Here is a 14667-nt window from a genome sequence, read left to right on the forward strand (position 1 = left end):
AAATGTGAAACCATGGTATTTTAACCCTACCCGAAATGTAATAGAAAGTTTTTAACAATAGAAAGATTTTTTTGAAGGTTAGAAAGTTTTGAAGAATAGATGACAGGTCCTCCTGAAGGGGATGGCGTACAAAGTTGCTAGCATAAACTAGAGGTTAAATTCCAGCCAGACTGCAAGGAAATAATATTCTTCCACAAGCAATTGTAGAGTCTAGAAGCCAGAATATGGCAGCAAAGAAGTCATCTTCAGATTCTGTTAAGAACTGAAGAAGGGTCAACAAGAGAAAGGTCAGGCTGAAATAGGTCACAGATAGAGTCAAGGAAAAACAGTTTGAAACTGAAAACCCAAATTCAGGGGTAGAGTCTGGGATGAACAGAAATGGCACATAGTAGGCAGAGCCCAGGTGAGATTATGTTATCACATATAAACATATCACATGTGCACAGTAGGGAGTGGTCATGTGGGGTAACAGTCTCAGTTGTTAAAAAATATTGCTGCCAGGGCAGCCCAGGAACTTAATAAACCCTAATAGGGAAAGAGTAGAAGCAGAGGTACCAATTAGCAGCTTGTTGCAATAGTCAAAATTAAGAGTAGTAAGGGCCAGACGTAATATGGTAGAAATGGGATTATGGGGGTTGACAAAAAGAAGATTCAAGAGAAAAATATGCCTTTTCAAAAAAAGTTCTAAAGTTAAAATATTATCTTTTGAAGCAATTGCTTATGTCAGGTAATTTCTCTAAAGTGTAAACGCTAATTGACAGATTCTAAAGCTGAGTTGCAAGCTAAATTCTTGTACTTTTGGACAAGTCACTCTCTCAGTGACCTGGCTACTGCATTATCACCTCAAATGCCATTTTTTCTTATTATTTCATTGTGATGTAACCTTCAAAGGACAAAAATTACCTGTAAGTCATAAATCTTATTTCCCTAAGACCAGAAGAAAGTCTGCCTTGACACTTAAAACTCTCTTCTCTATTTCACACTACACACAGACACCCATTAGACCCCAATTTTTCTATTACTCTGACTCACCATGAATTTGCTGTTAAATAGCTTTTAATTGAGATCGAACATTAAGAACCTACAAAGAAGTGAATTCTCAGTTCACAAAAGACTAATTGCCAAGCCCTGCAGCATTTATAAGCATCAAGGTCAATGTGAAATGTAGAAGGTCAATGAAACTTGCTTGCAAAAGAGCTCAGGACTCAAAACCAACATTGCAATGTATAACACACTAGCAGCTTTCCAATATACCTCTGCTGCCACTTTCTGTTCATAAAACCATAAGGTTATTTTAATCCAGTTTTACTTTTTTTCCTTTAGTCAGCATGTTATCCATATATGCAAGCTATCCTTTTAATCTTGGCAATTTATTTGAAGTAGAAACTTTCCTGGACCAAAAATCTATATGGTTCTGATTAATGCCTCTGTCACCTTAAACACTAATCCCTTAGTTGCTCCTTTTTCCTGTTTTGTGTTTTATGCTGATATTGTAACATGCTTGTTGGGTTATAAGGCACTCGTGGTAAGGAAGACCTTAGCCAGGTAACATAATCATTTTAAATGATACCCCACAGGGTTCTTGGCCTTCTGGTTCCCAGATTTTAAATCTGAGGACAGTTTGGATGTGTAAGATTTTTTTTTTTTAATTTTAGGAATGCTTTATGTTGTTGTATAGCTGACTCGTGAGCAACCAACTTTCCCAATAGATTTCCTTCTCATTTGCCCGTTGACTGTCTGTTATGTGCCAGATACTATATTACATGTCCCCCAGACATAGTTTTAGAAATCCTCACAAGCATGACAAAGTTACTTATTATTATTTTCCCCATTTCACAAATAAAAAGATTACTTCAAGGATGTTAAGCAACTTGTGCAATATCACACAGCCTGTTGGGGGCAAAGGTAGGCTGTGATCCATGTCTGTCTGACTCCAAAGCGTTTGCTCTTTAATTACGTTAGGTCAGATCTTCAGCTTTCTGCCCGCATCTTCATAACAAAATCCATATAGATTATATTGCACCCCTATAGGTAGGACACTGCTGAATTAAGTATAAGGCAAGAAAATAGCCAAGTTTCTTAGTAAAGAATAATTCCAGACTTACAGCTTTTTAGTGACAACTGTGTCTCTATTGAATAACTGTGCCTCCCAATGACATGGTTTCGAAATTTTTGGACTATTTAAAGGGTAGAGAGTTCTTAATCTTCTTAGTTGTGTACAAGGAATTCACTATGCCTGACAAGGGCCAAAACAAGCGAGAACTTAAAGAATAAATATCAAACAGTGTGCTTTCAGATTATATTAAATAGAATAAGGCTTTAATGCTGGTCAACTGAAAATGCCAGTGGATTTTTGTTGGCCACAGGTTCAATAATAGATTGCAATGTGACATGATTATTACCAAAAAGCTAATTACATTTTAGGTTCCATTGACATAAGAAAAGGACCATTCTGAAGGAATGAAAGACCCCTTTAATAGTCTGTATCTGGTGTACTACGATCAGTTCCAGAAGTAATATGGACAAAGTATATTTTTTCTAACAGTAAAGTAACTAAGATGGTGAGATTTTAAAATATGTGTCTAATAAATCAAGGTATGTTTATCCTATAGTCAAAAATGTAGGAAAGAAAATGAAAGGAAAATAATAGGTCTCCCCAGACATAATAAATGTTGTTAATACAACTGTTAAGACCAATAGGTGGAAGTTGCATGAAGGCAAATTTTGTATTAGTTTTATATTAGTTCAGAAAGCCCAACAATGAAACAGACTGACACAGAGTATCATCACAGAGATGCAAATAGAACAGTAAAAGAATTTCCACAATGTGCAGGCTCTTCTCAATTCTAAGATACTTTGGCTGAATGATAGCCATGATTATTTAATTTTATTTATCAACCTATCCTGTAATGTACACCAACTCACTTTCACCCTTTTTATTTAAACAACTTAGAAGAAAGTACTTATTTAATTGCTTTGAGAAGAATTGTGGGTTTCTCTCGGAGAAATCCAAATTGCATTATCAAATAGAGGAATGGTTTTAATAATTTATCCTAAAGGCTGAATTTATAGAGTCATTCAATCAACAAACATATATTGAGCAGTTAATAGGATTCTAATACAAATAAGGCTCAGTCTATACTCCCAAAGAGTATGTAAGTCTAGCAGAAGTGACAGAGATGTGGAAGATTAATACTTGAGTGCAATAATAGGTAATGGATGAGTGAATAAGGGGCAGGCTTAGGACATTAGATCCATCTAAAGAAGAGTAAGAATAAAAAAACTTCCTTAGAGGAAGTAACACTTAAGCAGAGTCTTGAAGAATGAGTAAGAATTAACTTGGTTAGAAAGGTGAAGAAAAGATATATTATTAATAGAAAAAGCATGTAGGAAGCTACAGAAGTATGAAACAGGTTAATAGGTTTACAAACCTATAAGCATTTTCTTATTGTGGGAGCAAAGGATTATTAGACTAGAGCAATTTTGGAAGATGTGGCCAGAGAGATTGACAAGGTGAAAAGTAACTGATAAAGACAAAAACTGCAATATTTTTTAAACAAATGATTAATATGGAAATTGGATGATGAGTTTCTACAAATCATTTTTAAAAGACCCTGTTATATAAGAGCAAAAATATGAATAGCCAATTTGCATAAAAACAAATATGATCAATAAAAATAAGAAAATACGTTCAATCTCACTATTACCTAAAATAGGAAAGTTAAAATCCAAATTAAATCATTTTTACCTAACTAGCAAAAATTAAGAAAATTGATAATATCAGTGCTAGAAAAGGGTGTAGGAAAATAAAAATGTACTTGTCATTCACTATTCATAAGAGTGTAAATTGACAGAGACTTCTGGTGGACTATTTGAAAGTATTTATCGTATTTTAAGATTAACATATTGTTCAACTCAGAAACTCCACAACGGTGTAACTATTCTAGATATCCACACAATAACCTACATACTCACCAGGAAGAAGATGATTAGATAAATTATTGCATATTTGTACTAGTGAATATTATGGTGTAGTTAAAAAGAAGGAGGTAGATCAATGTCATGCCGGGTCTCCAAAACATGTAATCAAGTTTAAACATAAAAAAGTATATTTGTATATCTATGTATATAAACATACATAGCATACAAAAACACCTGAGAGGGCACACATCAAAATGATAGCAGTAGAAGGCTGGGATTAGATGAATGATAAAAGGGAATTCTCACTGTTCTGAATTGCTTAAATTTTAATAAGAATATCTTTGTGCATTACAGTGTAATTTAAATTGTAAGCATTATTCTTAAATCTGTGCAGAGCTTTCAAAAGATTTAAGCTGGGAAGTCACATTAAAACATTTGTATTTTAGTAATATCTTCCTGCCAGCTGATATAAGGGGGTTTGGAGGGAAGCTAACCTGGAGATAGGGAAGTCAATTGAAAAGTGATTCCAATAATACAAAGCAAAAGTAATGGAGGAATTAAATAAGCTGTATAGTTGCAATGAAGATGCAAGAAGAGATTACTGAGAAAAATATTTTTTACATGAAATCCCCAGGACATGCCCCAGAGGATCAAAAGGCAAATGTGAGAAAGGTCTAAATGACCCTCAAATTTCCAACTTAGCAATTAGCTGAATGGTCAAGTCCATTCACTAAGCGAAGAGATACAGAGGGGTGTGTGTGTCGGGGGGGGCGGTTTGGGGAATGAATTATAAGAAATATAATTCTTTGATCCTTGCTATTCTGAGGAATTGGGGAGGGGGGTTGAATAGGAAGGCTATCTCAAAAGAGATTTTCTGTGGAATCTTTTTTTCCAAGAAAAAGTACCCACCCTCCACAGAAGGTGTCAATGGCAAATGAGTTCTGTCAAAATATACTAGATTCCTATAAACCTTCAAGAAATTTCCAGAGTCCACAACAGTTGTTCAGTCAATGTTTCCCTCAAGTGATCCAGGGAGCAGCCACATGTACATGTGATGTATAGAGAAGCATATAACTAAAGAGTTATACCCCTCCCACATGCCCTCCATTCCACTCACCAACCAGCCTGACCAGCTAACATTCAGGGGGAAGACTTTGGGGAATGTCTTCTCTCAGAATGGCCTGTGTATACACTGACTTATAAATCTTGACAAGCTTGGATTCTTTGAATCAGCAATATTTTTTTGCCTTCAGGTTGATCCCCAAAGTTACAGAAGTTAAGTGGAAGAATTCAATTCCGGCAGACTACTTGTTTCTCTAAATTCAAAGCATGCCACCTTTATTTAATCTATACACTTTGTTTTACTATTGAAAGATAAAAATAGAAACTCATTCATGTACAAAACTGTGGCATTAAAATTAGATTAGAAGTGACCCATGGGATGCTTGCATTTATTAATCAGAATCATTCTTGTCAAAAGTAACAGGCTTATATCTAAAAATGGGTAGAAAGTATATGATAAGAGAGATTCATTTAGTCATTTACCAGTGTTTAAATGCTAGGGGTACAGTGAAAAGATCACATGATACTGGCCTCATAGAAATTATCTAAAGGTGGAGATGTACAAGAATAGTCTAGAATAGCCAAAATGATAATTATGAAGGCTGTTTCAAAGTATGCGATAAAGTAATCATAGGATTTTAATGCAGTTAATTCAGGCACCAGGCATGTTAAGAGAGGCAAATCAAAAATCAGTTTAAGGTTAGATTCTGTTGGGAGTAACAGAAAATCCCAACCAACAGAATAAAAATTATTTCTCTCATACATAAGCAACATCCAGAGGTAATCAATTCATGGCTAACAGGAGGGCTTCATGATTCTCAAAGACCCAGGCTCCTTCCTGAGTGGCGCTCTCCAGCACACCGCCCAGGATGGTTGCTTAAATCCCATGCTTTAAGGAGAAAAGGGTAGGGCGCCTGGGTGGCTCAGTCTTTAAACGTCTGCCTTTGGCTCAGATTAGGATCCCAGGGTCCTTGGATCGAGTCCCACATCGGGCTCCCTGCTCGGCAGGAAGCCTGCTTCTCCCTCTCCCACTCCCCCTGCTTGTGTTCCTGCTCTCGCTATCTTTCTCTCTCTGTCAAATAAATAAATAAAATCTTAAAAAAAAAGGGAGAAAAGGGTAAACACGGGCATATTTCTTCCTTTTAGGTACACTTACACTTACTTAATCAGATACAACTTAATCATAGCCTCATCTGGATGCATAGGAAAGCTGGAAAAATATGGTCTTTATTCTGGCCAGCCATGTGCCAGCTAAAAATCAGGGGTTCTGAGACTAGGAAAAAGAAGGAAACAGATATGTATGGGGCACTGTCAGTCTTTGTCAGCATTAGATCAGATCACGACTAGGGATGTAGGACCTTCCTCCATCATCAAGAATGAACTGAGGTTGTTCCTTTTGCGGAGCACCCAGCATATGATGTAAGGGGCTGATTTAGTTTTTTAAAGTTATTTCATCTGGGATCTCTTCACATAGTGGAGATTATTCTTACTTTTTTTTTTTCATGATACACGTATTATAAATTAAAGAAAAAAATCTCAGGAAAATGAAGTATTTTTGTCTCATTCAAGACTGAATATTTGAAAAAGTCTCACATCTGTTCATTGGATGAGATTGTGCTTAAAGTTTGATAAATCAGTACTTTATAAACACACACATATAGACACAAACATACAACTTTATCTTTATGCAGCCATTTTTCTTTGATCTATATATGTCATTTACCCAAAAAATCTATCTCCTCTTCCTTGTTTATTTCTTGACAAGCCTATCCACTCTCCATTATTTATCTCTGCCAGCACTTCTTTTCTATAAATACAGTTTGCTGGATTAAACCTAAATCTATACCTAAATACGAACTTTCTGGGACTCTCTCCAAACTAAGAGTTTGTGATTACAGTTAAGCAATGATATTGTCACTTGCTTTTTCCTTTCCTGAAAGTATTTCATCTTCTTAGGTCACTGCCATTCAGTGCTGTGAAAATGTGGTTTGAAAAGCAAGTTTAAATGGAGCTTTCTAATTAGGCTGCACTCATGTATATTTTCCCAACCCTGTACCCAGGTTACCCTAAAGTTATATGCACCCAATTAAAGAACATTTCATTTGAGATCTATATGCCTTTGAGTATGAATGGGTAACTCTCAATGATTGAGCTTGATCCAGCTGCTCACTCAGCTGAAGTGAATTAAGTCTTCTAGGGCACCAGGGTACCATTTAGGAAATTACCTCCGCCAGCACACTAAATTTCCCTCACATGGGTGAGCAGCATTCTTCCGGGGAGTATTTTCTTCCCCCCACATCTGCACTGGCCCAACCTTATTGATGCGAAAGGGTGATTCATATGACACAATATTTGCCCACAGCTCAAACAATAAGCCTACACAATGATCTGCTCCATTTAAGAGCCCACGTGCCAGCATTTAAAGGGTAAATGAGAGCCGTTTTGTTTGGATTATTTTATAAATCAAATATAAACGAAAGTACATCATTGTTCCCTAAACCCTGAAACTGTAACATTTGGTGATAAATTCACCACCATATAATGATCTGGCCCCTTAAAAGTATCAATAAATAAGCATCTTTTTCTTTATTAACACAACATGTACACAAAATGAGTCTATCTAAATAGCAATAAAATTGAATGTAATACTTTGAAGGCAGGAAGTTTTTATTTTTCACTTACAAATAAAAATGTCCTTTTAATTTTAACTCACTCCAGTACTTCTCTTAGATACTAACTCCAGACATTTATTGGTTCCTCTTTTGAAGACTAACATCCAGAGCATAAAATACTTTTTGTGGTGCCATAATTTGTTAAATAATGCTTTGAAAGTGGCTGGGTGCCCAAAGAGTCCATGCAGAAATAAAACGCACTCAAACTGCTTCCAAATGTTTTCCTCTCCAGATATATCATATCAGAAGCTGCCGCTCCTCTCACACTGTCACTATATCCAAGAAGCTATAATCATGCACCACCACTAGAACATCTTAGCAAACCACCCAAATTTATATCCAGGCCAATATTTAAAATGTAATAAAAAGCATGAATGTTAAGTGAACCAGCAATCTAATAACACGAGAGTCTGAAATTGCTTTGGAATTGGCTCTGAAAAATACATTAATGGGGGTATTTTCAACAGTGAACAACACCCGCTAGCTCTCTTTTTCTCACTTTCTCTCTTTATACAACCCATGAATCTCCTTCAGCAATTCTTATAGAACAGGATGTTCCTGGACCGCCATTTTGAACTCAGCCTAATGGCCTGCCAGGGATAGCCTAATGGTAAGCAGTAGTGAAAATGGCGACACAGCGAGGGGCTGGCAGATTGTCAGGGGCGATATGATCATAGGCAATCTGGCCATGCCCAGGTTGTGTGGCTGAAGAGGGATAAAATCAGGCTTCTTTGAGCTGGTTTCTTTTTTTCTGCCTTATTATCAGCAATGAGCCTACCTCAGATCAGATCTGGAAGTTAATATTGTTCCCAAAGACATCATGCTTAAAAATAGGAATTGCCTCAATAAAAATTAAGAGATACATGACACTGAGTAAGGCCTGACTCTTTTCAAGCCCATTTCACACTTAGGATCGTATTTGGAGGTAGATCCCAACACAGTGTTATTAGTCTGCTTCAGACTCAGCCACAGTTGAATTTGCTGGCTCATATCTGGGAGAATCAGGCGCACAGAGAATGAATGGTCAGTCTCTCCCTCAGAGAACAGCATCTCTAGTTCCGTGCCACACTTCTCTCTGGGGCTTAAGCAGTTGAGATTGCTCTGCCCTTGAGATCGTCTGTCTCTTCGTCCCTTAGGGACATAAGTGAGAGGGCACATATGGAAAACCGAGAGAAATGAAAGAGAGGGTAAGTATGGAGGCCGTGTGTCTGGCTGCTTGTGTCATTAAGTGTCCAGCTGTCTGAGAATAAAGAGCGTATGAGCCAGAGAGAATGGCTTTACAGGTCATGACATTTTTATGACTGATTTTGACTCACTCCTTAAACCAATCGCATGGATTTGGTCATTCCACCCTTAGAAATCGCTGTCAAAACTATCAATAACATTGTCATGAGTCAGAGAGACATGGATATGCTTTATACTTCCTGTGTTTAAGTTACCTTCACTGTTGACCCCTCAGTGCAACATACCATGCCAAGTTCTGTCAGAAATATAAAAATGAGACACTCTTTACGGAACTTATTGTAAGCTATGTCATGAACAGAAAGAATTATAGTACAAGGGAAAATGTAATAGTATATAACTGAAAGAGGGAAAAGAGTCAAGAAAGGTAGGTAGGGAAGACTTAACATGAATGACTTCTTTGGGCCAGGCAATTTTTATTTATTTATTTATTTTTTTAAGATTTTATTTATTTATTCATGAGAGACAGAGAGACAGAGAGAGAGAGAGGCAGAGGGAGAAGCAGGCTCCCAAGGAGCAGGGAGCCTGATGTGGGACTCGATCCCAGGACCCTGGGATCATGACCTGAGCCGAAGGCAGACGCTTAACCATCTGAGCCACCCAGGTGCCCGGGCCAGGCAATTTTTAAAACGCTATCTTGTACAGGCACCCTGGTGGCTTCGTCGGTTAAGCATCCGGCTCTTGATTTCATCTCAGATTATGATCTCAGGGTCATGGGATCGAGCCAGGTATCAGACTCTGCACTCAGGGGAATCTGCTTGAGGACTCTCTCTCTCCCTCTGCCACTACCCCCTGCAAGCGCGCTCTCTCTCTCTCTCAAATAAATAAAAAATAAAACACTATCTTGTGTAATTGTCTTCATAACAGACTCTTTTCCACCTATTACCAAAATGGGAACTGAGGCTCAGGGAATTGGAGTTGCATAAGGTCATCCAGCAAGCTAGGGCACATGGAGGTCTTGAAACGGAATCCCTCTGACTCTAGCACCTATGTGCTTTCCATGGCAGTTTTACAGCCTCCTGAGGGAGCACAGATGAGGGCAAGGTTATTCCAGCCACGAAAAAATGGAAAGCCTCTTAAAAGAGGTGGCACTTAGGCAGGGCATTTAGAATGGGTTAGTCCAAGATAAGGCATTCCTACTTTGTGCTGGAAGAAGTGAGCAATACTTTTAAATAACAATGAAAATTCTAATGTGTTTGTAGTAAAAAGTCAAGAATTTTTTAAATATTTTTTAACAAATATAGTAATGTAATTAACATGTGAACGTTACACTTAGGTGGTAAAATTCAGATTACAAATATAAGATAAATATCAAATGCTATCATAATTTCAGTTTAACAGAAAGCATAGCAGTTATGACAATCACGCTTAACACCTTGGTTAAGAGAGAAATGGGCAGGGGTGTCATAGAAGTATGCAAAGATTTAACTGTTCAAAAATCCTTAGCTCTTCTGAGAAAATATAAATGGGAACTGTGTGGCAGATATTTCTGTAATATGGTGGTTTCAGTCCATTTATTGATCATCATGCATTTAAAATAACTACAGTTGTTTTTGAACACAGAAAACTGGGTTCAAAGTAAGTCTTTGCTCAAACTAACTAATGATAGTATGTATCCCTTATATTTAAAAATATAGTTTAAGTTTGGAAAGTTCAAGGTGAAGCATTTTTGTTTTTACAATTACTTTTAGATATAAGGACACTATGCTATATAAATAGGTATACTGCTATGCAGTTAATTCCAGTCATTATATTTTATATTTGTGGGTCATCATCAACACAAATTTTATGCTTTAGAAGACATAGATCAAACCAACAAAATGGTCATATTTAATTTTCTTTTAAAGACAGATTAACCGGGCACCTGGGTGGTTCGGTTGGTTGAGCCGCTGCCTTCGGCTCAGGTCATGATCCTGGAGTCCCTGGATCGAGTCCCGCATCGGGCTCCCTGCTCGGCAGGGAGCCTGCTTCTCCCTCTGGCCCTCCCCCCTCTCATGTGCTCTCTCTCTCATTCTCTCTGTCTCAAAAAAAAAAAAAAAAAAAAAGACAGATTAACCAAATTTAAGGAAGAATTGATATCTCATTTTCAAATTACTGATACAAAATTACCTATTCTAGTTATATATTTTGCCCAACATCAAATAAGTGCAAAAAGCTTCCAGGATGATGCATTTCCTGTTCAATTTCCAAAACTAAATAAACACTTTTTAACTGAAAGCGTTTACACTCCTGGCTCTCTAAAGTAAACACTAGAAAACAAAGTACAAAAAATGATCTCTCAGCTTCTAAATAGCCCACTTAGTTACATAAAGTATATTCTGTCCCAACACTTTCTCAAATTCAAAAGATATTTACTGCCTAAGCATATGACAAACAGTCTTCGTTTCAAATTGGTTGGTCTGTTTCCATGGCAACACTGTGGGAATCCCTTGGCTACCATAAGTCGCGTTAGTTGACTATAGAATTTCTCAATTTTCTTTGCATCTTGAGCTTGGTCTGTTCTAGACACCAAACAAATTAAATCATGTGTTATTTAATATACAAACTCCCATCAGAATGAGAACCACATGTGTCTTCACAGGACTGGCGAGGTAGAGTTTCTTGGCCAAGAGACTGATTTCCTCCCACGTCTGGTACTGCAGCATCATGAGTCCATGGTGGAGTAGGAAGAGAGTCATGGCCTGGACTGAAGGCAGTGAAAGCTGGCCCACTTACCTCTGAAACCATACTTATTCCTTGGGTTTGTATTCAGCAGTAGTGAGATTGCAAATTTTTTTAAATGAGGAGTAACATGATCTGAACTGGAAGGACTTAGGGAGGTGTCCACCTAAGTGTTTACACTATGCAGGTGGGGACAGGGAAGGAAATCCCACACATGTACCTCAAACACAAAGTGGTTAAACATGTCTTGGCTACGACCATTACCATTCCGGTGCCATGCCTATCATACATTTATGGTATCAGAATTGGTGTAAAATCATTAGGGTCTTGATTAGTTTTGTTCTCTATTGGCTACTCTCAATTATTTTCAAGACTTCTTATGTTCTTTGATATTTTCAAGACCAAATTCTCAAAATGATAATTACTAAACCAAATTATCCTGCTATCTAATCCATACTATATGGATGCCAAATAAGTACCATTCTTTTTTAAAAAGTTTTTATTTAAATTACAGTTAATTAACATACGTGTGATATTAGTTTTAGGTGTACAATATAGTGATTCAACACTTCCATATAACACCCAGGTGCTCTTCACAAGTGCATTCTTTATTCCCATCACCTATTTAACCCAACCCCCACCCACCTCCCTTCTGGTAACCCTCTGTTTGTTCTCTCTAGTTAGGAGTCTGTTTCTTAGTTTACCTTTCTCCCAAATCAGTACCATTCTGACCTTAAAAAGCTAACAAATCTTTGATAGGAATTTAAATATATCTTAGCCTTAAATAAGACATGTTTGGTATGTTTTAACATGTTTGTTTGTAGATAAGACTCCCAAGGATGTTATCATCAATATCTGGAAGTGAAACTAAATCCAGAATATTCTCTTTCATACTTTGTACATGAGAGACAACAACACAGCAGGGTACATGCTAGCAAACAATGGCTAGTCCCAACTGGAGGCAGCCATGGAAAATTACAAAAAGGCAGAAGCAGCCTGCCTCGTGACCTCTTTATCAAGTATACTAAATGTTCAAACTTTCCTTTAATAATGTGACAGATATACCCATTGTTCATAAATATTAAATACATAGCACACTTTGGCTGTGAGGCTAAATAGATCTAGCTCTCATACACATTGATAAATGCTGCTTAACAGCTCTTTAGCTGACACCTTGGCACCTGAGGTGTAAAAGCATTTTTTAAAGAGCATATAGTTTTAGAGTGTGAGCCCAGAAAGAAAAGGCTGAGTAGCAATCTGCCAAGCCATGCCCAGTGTGGTGACTCGGTCGGGAAGACGTGCTTTTCAATTTCAGGTCATCCCTTCACCACTTTCTAAATAAAAGAACTCAAGAATTTAAATCATTTTTAGATTTTTAGTTGTCCCTGGTTCCTAAATATTGGCTCTTCATAAGCATTTAAAGTGGAAAGTCACAAATCTCATTAATAACTATACACGTTTTGAGGATATTTATTAGAGTATAGGTGGTTTTAAAATCTCTGACATCAAGAAAACTCAGTCTATTATATGTCCAGATAAAGTCAGACTGCCTTTGAACTGTTCATATAAATATGATTTTAATTCAACTCAATAAATATTACATTGAGTTCCTACTATGTGCAAGCTCTGGGACTGGACATATAGAGAATAAGACATGCATGATTTGTCCCTCTTCTTAAGGGATCAAATCCTAATAGAGGACACAACATGTAAGTATGGCTGATGGCAGCCCACAGGCTGAAGCCAGCTAAGAGATGTGTTTTATTTGATTTCTACAGTGTTCTTTAAACACCTGAATTTTTTACCCTTAGGCAGAACTTTCATATTTGACTCAATGCCTTTGTCATCAATTTTTTTTTGTCATCAATTTGATATACCAATTTATTGTACCTGATGGGCCCTAAAGGCATTTGAATTTGGTATCGCAAAATTGTAAACACATAAATACTGTATCTATAATAGTGTTCTACCTCTATTCTAGTAGCTAAGATTATATGGGGGGCATGGAGGAAAGAATAATGAGTTCTGCCTGGGTATGTCAGGCATGATTTGACAGAGACGAGAAGGACAGAAGGGCCTTCCAAGATAAGGAAATATCATGGAGGCATGGAGACATGAAGTGGTAGGTCAAGTTTAGGGAATTAAGGAAGATAATATTTATCCCTCATTTATTGAACACTTACTGTCAGTCACTAATAGGCACTTCCTGTATGGCCTGCAGTAAACCAATATAAGTTATACGTTTATTATTAGCTCCATTTTTCAAATGAAGAAATTTGAGTATCAGAGAAGCTAAATAACTTACCCAAGATGAATCAGCTAGTGAATGGTAGAATCAAAATTCTGGTCTCAAGCCTAGGCATTGTCACTATTAAAACTGATGTATTGGCATATTGCAAATTTAGTCAGGACATTTTTTAGAAATTAGGATTTCAAATCCCACCACATATAAACATAGGTAAGACCACTGGACATAATCCATATTTGGGAGAAATACAGGCTTAATTCAATAAAACAAATGAAATAAAAATTATATAAACACTTTTAGAACTAAAGGAAATTTAGGGAAGTTCTAGTCCAAGTTCATCATTTTACAGATGAGGAAACTCAGACATTTAAAATATTTGTTTTTAAAAGTCGAGGTGCCTAGGTGGCTCAGTCAGTGAAGGGTCTGCCTTCAGCTCAGTTCATGATTCCAGTCATGGGATCGAGCCCCGCATCAGGCTCCCTGCTCAGCGGGGAGTCTGCTTCTCCCTTTGCCTCTGCCTGTCACTCCCCTTGCTTGTGCTCTCTCTCTCTCTGTCAAATAAATAAATAAAATCTTTAAAACAGTAAATAAAAAAGTCAATGTCTATTTTAAATATAAATTAAAATGCATTTTTAATGTCTTATTTTGATCAGCTTCAAAATATCTTAATTCTCTTTGTTAATGCTATAGTTTTATAAAATTATAGCAACCATAATTTTATCATACATATCCTACAAGTTTAAAAATAACTCAGGAAAAGCTGAAAATTTCTTTTTAAAAGCACTGCAGAAATAACTCATAAAAATCTAGCCATGAAACTGCCCTTTTTGCTTCAATACTTTTATTGTGACCTATTGAAGA

The 14667-nt window shown here is 36.9% G+C and overlaps 1 protein-coding gene and 1 pseudogene across 1 annotated transcript in view; one reads left to right on the forward strand and one right to left on the reverse strand.

The window, feature by feature from the left end:
* The window catches only part of EPHA6 (EPH receptor A6), an 827849-nt gene that overhangs the window by 660427 nt on the left and 152755 nt on the right, over nucleotides 1–14667 (forward strand). The gene's annotated exons all lie outside the window — the stretch shown is intronic.
* On the reverse strand, nucleotides 11283–11542 carry LOC110578418 (annotated as a pseudogene).

This window comes from Neomonachus schauinslandi, chromosome 1 (genome assembly GCF_002201575.2).
Source record: "Neomonachus schauinslandi chromosome 1, ASM220157v2, whole genome shotgun sequence".
In the NCBI taxonomy this organism is placed as follows: Eukaryota; Metazoa; Chordata; class Mammalia; order Carnivora; family Phocidae; genus Neomonachus; species Neomonachus schauinslandi.